Here is an 8115-nt window from a genome sequence, read left to right as displayed (position 1 = left end):
CTTGCTTTCTAAAGCTTATGGCATGAGAGGATGGCTCTGGCCATCTTGTACCCCTCCTCCTTGCATTTTAAGTATCAATCCCCTCTTTTTGTCAGTCTCCTAAGATTCCATAATGCCAACTAGAATGTGCAAATACTACAAAATTTAGGATAGTATTTAATATCCTAAGGAGTTGAAGGTAAAATTTCGTGGTGGGGTTGGACACAAGCCCAGATAACAACAAAGTGATTGTGTGGTTCCTATGCTGTCGCCACCTCCACAAATTCTTCTATTAAGTGCATTGTGAGAAGAAATAATTATGGTCGGTGGTGGGATTCAAGCACTACCCTTTCTCTGGTCATATTATCAAAGCCTTGCCTTGATTTATTACACACACCACTAGAATTCCCTGGACGATTATTTATTCACTCAGTCAACAAAAGTATTATGCTTGGCATAAGAGATAGAGGTTGGCAAGGCAGATGAAGATCCTACTTTTGTGGAACATGTATTCTATGGGGAAGGGGTGCCGTAATATGTTACACAGATATATGTCAAGAGAGAGAGGGGAGGGCAGGAGGGAGAGAGGGGAGTTATATGACTACTTTATATTGGCTAAATAGGAAAATTCTCTCTACAGAGGTCACATTAAGCTTAAGGAGTGGGTGTAGAAAAAAGAATAGGGCCCAGGAGACCAATAGGTGAAGCCAGTGAAGATGGCTGAGAAGGATAACTCTGTGAGATGGGGGAAAAACCAAGAGAGGGGGCGTTCTTGAGTTGCAGAGCCTTCCTACTTAGGAAGATTTATACTTGTCATCAAACAATGCCAACTGTTGATGAGTATTAAAGGGAAAGTTTCAGAAGTTTTACACCAAAACCATTGGGAAAAGAATCATATTTCATAGCTTTTGCTCCTTTTCTATGTTAGTTAAATGACACTGTCTGATCTTCCGAAGAGGTTGTGACTGTTCATGCCATAAGAACCAATGCAGGGTTCCATGCAGAATTGGAGGACTTTGAAATGAACTTGAATTCTTTACCTACATTCCCCAGCATGAAGTACATCTCACCTGGGACCGTTGGGATAGCTTGAAATGCTGCTAATTCAAGTGTTTAATGATGAGGTTAGTAATGGCTTTAAAAATCATATTGTGGTATCTCAATCCATATCAATTCTAATAAAGCTAACTCAAACGTTTCAAAAGTAAGCCCAGACTCATTTTTGATGCAGCAGAATGTCTGCAGACCATAATATGGTTCTACTAAAGATGACAGGTGGGAAGAAACAAATTTACACAGGAAATTTTGGAACAATGAGAGATGAGGCTAAGGAGTATTGATTTGAGATTTTTGTATAGTTTAGAGGTCAAATGGAAACCATATGGCCAAGAGAATTGCAAAATATTTGCTTTACAATCTGATAGTAGTGAGGGGAATAATGTGTGTGCAGAGCCAACATCCCAGCCATCCTTGGCTTGGGTATACATCCCAGAGGATTTCTCACACTGATCCCGAAGGGATCTTGTGTGAGATTGTTCATGGCGGTTTTTATAGAAGAGACTTTGAGGCAGCCTAAGAATACGGGAATAGATACAGGAATGGATAACTAAAATGTGCAGATGAATACTGGAGATTATGACATCACAGTTAAAAATAAACACATACGTGCACATGTAGCAAAGTGCACAGACCTTACAAATACAGTATAGAGTGAAAAAAGAAGAAGAAACAGAAATAAATTTATAGCACAACATGACTTATATTTTAAAATACTCTAATATCGCTACCTGTTTTATAAGGATAGGTTCATATCAAAAGACCAGAATCAAATATATTAGTGCGGGTGCCTATAGGAAGGGAAAAAGGATAAAAACGGGGAGAGGGGATGGAGGGGAAAAACAGAATAACTAAATCAAATGAAAAGAGAGGGCTTACATTGCTAATGTGCTCTGAAATGAAGAGTGTACGTTTAGAAAAACAACAACAAAACACTCTCTTTACTTGCTTCTCCAAATTCCTCTCAGCAGGAAGCAAACACAAATACTATTGAGTGAAATAAAAGAAAATAACATCCTATGTCGTCTTCAGGTAACACAGCCAGATGTGGCTAGAGTGTGCTCTCACCTAATCGTCCAAGCTCATGAGGCCCAAGCAGCCACTGAATTTGCTGGTGGGGCTAAGTGTCTGGTAAAAGACGCAAGGATAGAGCCCTGGAGGAGTAGGTGAGTGTTAACATTTGTTTAGTGACCCTCCATTTAGAAAGAGTAACTCATATCCACACATCAGTAGTCTTGAGTTGTGAATATTTTAAGAAACATGGAGAATATCAAAACCACGTCACATGCAACAAACAGTAAGGGAAGAAAAAAAATGTGCTCTACCCACTTCCCCTCCCTGTTAGCTCTCACAGTGCCTACAGATGTTTTCCTTCTGACTCTCCTCTTTGCTTCCCTCTGTGACCCTTCCCCTCATACTGATTTTGTTTTTAACTTTCCTTGACTCTCAGTCCTGGCCTCCTGACTTCCTTGTAACTAACACCATATCCCTGTCGGCCTGGCATCCACTTGAAGATTATTGCTTTGCACTGGCATCTGAGAACTTCCTCTGCTCGTGACCCTAACAGCCACCACTCAGTGCTGTGTATTTGGAAAAGGGAGGAGGGGCAGAGGCTCCTACACAGAAACATCTGTGTTGGTGCCCATTTTCTCATATCTACTGGGAACATTTTTCTTCATTCGATGCTGGCTGTTAGGATGGTCTAATGTTGCTTTTTAAAATGAAAACCACCTTTAGACTTAGGGAAAATCACATTCATATTTATAAAGGCTTCTTATGTGAGATCTGAATGTTTATGCCCGAGTTCCCAAGAAGTCATAGGCCAAGAAGCAGACAACAACCTACATAGATTGGTACTTAGGGCAGTAAGCTAATAGGGATCCTTTTATAATTCAGTACTGAGCTTCCCTCCTCGTATAACCAAGCGGGGGGGGGGGATTTTCTTTGGATTGAATATCTGTTTCCTGTCCTGATCACCGGCACCTGCTCCAAATTTGGGTGAGAATGCCACGTGCGGACCGGCATCTGGCGTCCCAAGCCAAAGCGAGCTTAGAAGACTCCATATGTGATCAGAAATGGGGGAAAATCCTGGCTGAGGTTTTCATTAGGCAAATGAAAGCTTTAGGGTTTCATTTCACTTCAAAGACAAGATCCTCCAAGCAGCACATCCTGTTGGGCTGGGAGTGATATTATATTAACAGCCATGAGGTGCCAGAGACGAAGAGTGGAATACAAGCCATCTACTTCCTAGCCATAAAATGTGAGGAGCTGGGCAATGCCAGCGGTTGTTTTCAAATTGAAGAGACGACTCAAGTATTCCTAAAGTCCTCAGAAAGTTTCCCCCAAACGGGATTTTCCACTTTGAGGCGGAATGAGTCTTGCAAATATTTCAACAACCAGAACTGTCTCAGCTGCGTCATAAACAGGAGCAACAGTCAGTTCAATTGTTATAGGCAGCCACTCTAAAATAATTCTCTGACTTTTCATTTTATCCTCCCTGTCAACTAAGTTGTGCCATCTCTGTTCATTAAAACAGATTGATACAACTGAGAATGTCTCATTTCTTAAGCGCTTGCTCTGTGCCAGATATGTTGTTAGATAAATTAGCATGTCGGTGTTTTGCCATTTGTGTATTTTGCTCTCAGATCCTTTCTTGGACTTTCTGTCGCCGTGCAGTTTCACAGGAAACTGCGTTGCCAAGGCTTCTGTTTCCTCTGGCTTCCATATAGGTTTGACCAAAGTGAGGCATTTCCAGAAGGCTAATGTCCTTTCCTTGGCATTTCTGGAAGCATCTGTGCCTCCCTTGCTGTCCCGGGTTTCATAAGACAGCTTCTCCTCAGGGCAACCAATACTGCTGAGCAAGTCCTGCCTGGTTCTGCTTTTTACCAAGTTACCCTCCACCCAAAGCTCCAGTAAAGCCATTTTGTCTCTTTGTTTTTCCAGGAATAAAGGTGGTTATGGCTACATCTTTTGCCTAATCTCTAGGTTGCCTCACAGTTCCTGTATTAGCTTTTCAGCTATCCCCGCACCTGGGTAACTAGTGCCATGCTTTAATTTCTTTCTGTTTGAAATATCCCAAGTTGTGTCTGTTTTCCTGACTGGATATTGGCTGATATAATACATATATACACTATCTTAATTAACCCGCACTACAAAATCATGAGGAAGGCATCATTACCCTCCAGGATAATCACGCAGGATGCAAAGGCTCTGTGAAATTAAAAATGTGTTTGCGTGTGTGCATGCACCTGTGTAGATATGCATGCATGCATGTGAGTGTGTGTGCCAATGGTCACAAAGAAAGGAAATAGGGGATCTCAGGTATGAATTATGTACTCTGAGACTATGTTCTTTCAGTGACACTACATTGCCACTCCTTTCTCCCTGTCATCTGTCATATTAAAGAATACTATTGAATCTACATGTCCTTTCTAGTAGAAACTCCTACTTAGTGGAAAGAACCCTCAGTGAAAAGGGATAAACAAACTATCATCCCTGTGTATCGAACTTCCTTCCTCTGTCCCCAAAGTAAAGGTGCCTAATTCCTACTCAGGATCAGTTCATTCCTTCAGGCCTCAACCCTGTCCCCTTGGCCATTCTCCACAGTGTTGCCTCTTCTGTTTGTCTCCCATCTCTACTGCAACTTCAACCTTTTTATTTCCCCTCGATCCTTCCCAACACATGCACACAAAATTCTCCCCGTTAACAATAACACCCCTAGTTGATCCATCATCCCACACTCTTCCCAGACTTTACATTCCCAGACTTCTCTGCCTTCTCACCTCCCATTCACTTCCCCATCTCAGGTAATCTGACTTCTGCCTGTTTCACTCTACTTCTCTCATTCCGGATGGGAATGATCTCCTGATTGACAAATCTCCTAATTCCCAGATGTTAAAGGATAGCTCTGATGCATTTGACACTGTTGTTGTCCCACTGCTGTGACCTTTTTCACCACTGTCCTCCACTAGTTCCCCTCTTACATTCAGATGGTTGGCTCCTGTCTCCTCAGAGGCTTCTGTTTTTACCTGCTTCTTAAATGCTGGCTTACATCAGGATTCTGTCCTTAGCACACCACTATTATTGGACATCCTCCACTAAAACTCTCATCCGTTCCTCAAGCTCTCAAATACCACTTATACGTTAAAATTCCCAAATGGGTATTTGCAGCACAATCTATCCAGATGTTTAGAGTCATTATCATAAAGCCTGCTAACCATCTTTAAACACAACACGTCCAGGACTGAACTCATCATTGTGACCTTCAGAATTGGCTTTGTCACATGTAATCTATATTTTATCATCTTCTGAGCATCCGAACACTCATACCTGGAACCTGAGAGCTTTCCATGGTTCTTCTCTCTCCCCTATCCAACAGTTTTGGCCACATTAGCCTCCTGTGTATCCTTCATCTGGTCCCTCTTCTCAATCTCTATTACCACCACCTAGTCGCATTATAATCCTACCCTTCTCTGTCTACCCCCCACTAGTGATTGCATTGATATGCTAGGTACCTACTTAACTGTCAAGCCTCAGCTGCGTCACTAAGCCCCTCCTCCTTCTGTGTGTCCCAGCATCCAGAGCCTTTCATGCATGTGCTTGCGCTTCCTCTCACTGCCCACATCATCTCTTCTTTCTGGACAGCTAGTCACTCTCTCATTACCTTTACCCATTCTTTAGATTACACCTCCATTCTGATTTCTTCAAAGAATCCTTTGCCATCCTACCACCTCATTATATTTAGAAGCAGGCTCCTTTCCACCAGAATATTTTGCCAGGTTGTAATTTTACATATGACTGACCATGCTTCCCCTCTACCACTTGGTAAGCTCCTTAAGGGCAGGAACTCTGCATGAAATCCCTAGGATTTAGTATTGTCCGAATACATAATCTGCAATCAGTAACTAGGTTATAACATAAATGAATAAACTGGGAACCACTGAAGACAGAACTTTTACACAGGAATCTGAAGAAATTTGATGAATCTCAGAACATGAAAACTTCTGCAGTTCCCTATTTTTTCGTGATTGTTTTGAGGATCTTCCTATATAATATATTTTTATTTTTTGTTTATTATTTTTTAATGTTTATTTAGTTTTGAGAGAGAGAGAGACAGAGTGTAAGTGGGGGAGGGGCAGAGAGAGGGAGACACAGAATCCAAAGCAGACTCCAGGCTCTGAGCTGTCAGCACAGAGCCTGACTTGGGGCTTGAACTCACGAGAGCTGTGAGATCATGACCTGAGCTGAAGTCAGACCCTTAACCAGCTGAGCCACCCAGGCATCCCTATAATAAATTTTTAAATCTGAGAATTTATGTAGTTTCAGAAATATTAGAAATATTTATAAATTTATATTTAGATATTTATAAATAATTTATAAATATATATTTATATTTATAAATATAAATTTATAAATATATAAATATCTACATATTTAGATATTTATAAATAATTAGAAATATTAAGTCTGTGCCCTAATACGAAGATGTGTGTGTGTGTGTGTGTGTGTGTGTGTAATACAGCAGGTTTTAGCAATGTGGTCCTTATTCTCTTGCATCATGTAATGTGGGGAGTATTGCTTCTTTTCCTTTACCCGTAGTTTTGTTTTTGGTCTCATTCAGAATATATCTTCCTTTCTGGTCTCACTATTGGTGTCACCAATGCTTAAGATATGCTGAGAGGAAAACAAGAAAGTATTAACACAAACATTTTTAGAATTAGGATACATACTGATACTTTGAAGCAAGTGGAAGTTAGGGTTGTGCTTTTTTAAAAATTTTTTTAATGTTTTTATTTATTTTTGAGACAGAGAGAGACAGAGCATGAGCAGGGGTGGGGCAGAGAAGGGGGGAGACACAGAATCTGAAGTGGGCTCCAGGCTCCGAGCTGTCAGCACACAGCCTGACATGGGGCTCGAACTCACGGAGTGTGAGATCATGACCCGAGCTGAAGTTGGACACTTAACTGACTGAGCCACCCAGGCACCCCTAGGGTTGTGTTTTTAATTTCTACATCTGAAATTTCACATACTGAGATTCATGGATAAATGTATAAATCAAAGGAGTAACCAGCCAATGTAAGAAAGAAGTTATATTTTTATTGTGATGTCTATTTCAAACTGTGCATCTCTCATCACTTCATGTATTTTTGTAGAAAACCAAAAGCAGCATAACATTTCAAACATAACCCAGTACCTGGAACCTGTCAGAGAAGCTACTGATGACAACTTAAAGGAGATTATGATTTGTCAAATTCATTGTTTTATATAAACTTTCAGACATTTGGCAAAACTGAATGTGTCTGAATGGGGGATGGAAAAGAGAAAAATCATTGTTAAAGGAAAGATATTGGAACTTGAGCAGAAAAAATGTTCTGTGCCCCAAAGAAATCTGCCCACAGTTCTGAGATTTATAGTTAAAACCATAATCAAGGACTGAAATGGGACTAGGTTTGGTCCTAGCCCTTCCATTGACATTTTTCATATTTGAATGACTTTCATCATGTGTTAGTGATTGTTAATTCATTTTTCATTATATCTATTTTACCTATCATACCAAGACCTGCAAGTGTGGTTATGAACAGGGCTTTCAATTCGCTACGATCCAAGTAGGAAATATTTTATCATATAATTGCCTATCTCTTCCCCAAAGAAAAACTATTAAAAAGGATCTAGTGACTGTTTTTACTCTTTTTTTTTTTTTTCATTTTGGACTGTAGTTGTTGCTCTTAAAGACAAAAAGAAAAACCCACAAAGAAAAAGGCTTTCCATGATCTTATATGATATACATTCATGCAGTTAGACACCTCTACACACACACTTCTGTGCATTTGTGGACACATGTATACGAGACAACTTCTTAATTTGTTTTAATAATAACATAACTTCTTAAGAGATTTTCCTGTTGTTACATAAAAATATTGCTTTGAAATCAAGCTCAGGAAGGAATAACAGTCCAGAAAAGGGCTGGGAGACAAGGAAGTTACATTGTCAGGGCAGGAGCCAACATAGGAAAAAAGGTTTTTAGCCTCTCCCTCTCCTCCTGGGAGATACAGATAAAGGAGGAGTAGCCTGTGATCCAGA

The sequence above is a fragment of the Panthera leo genome, chromosome C1, assembly GCF_018350215.1.
Source record: "Panthera leo isolate Ple1 chromosome C1, P.leo_Ple1_pat1.1, whole genome shotgun sequence".
NCBI lineage: Eukaryota > Metazoa > Chordata > Mammalia > Carnivora > Felidae > Panthera > Panthera leo.
This window is presented reverse-complemented; position numbering follows the sequence as displayed.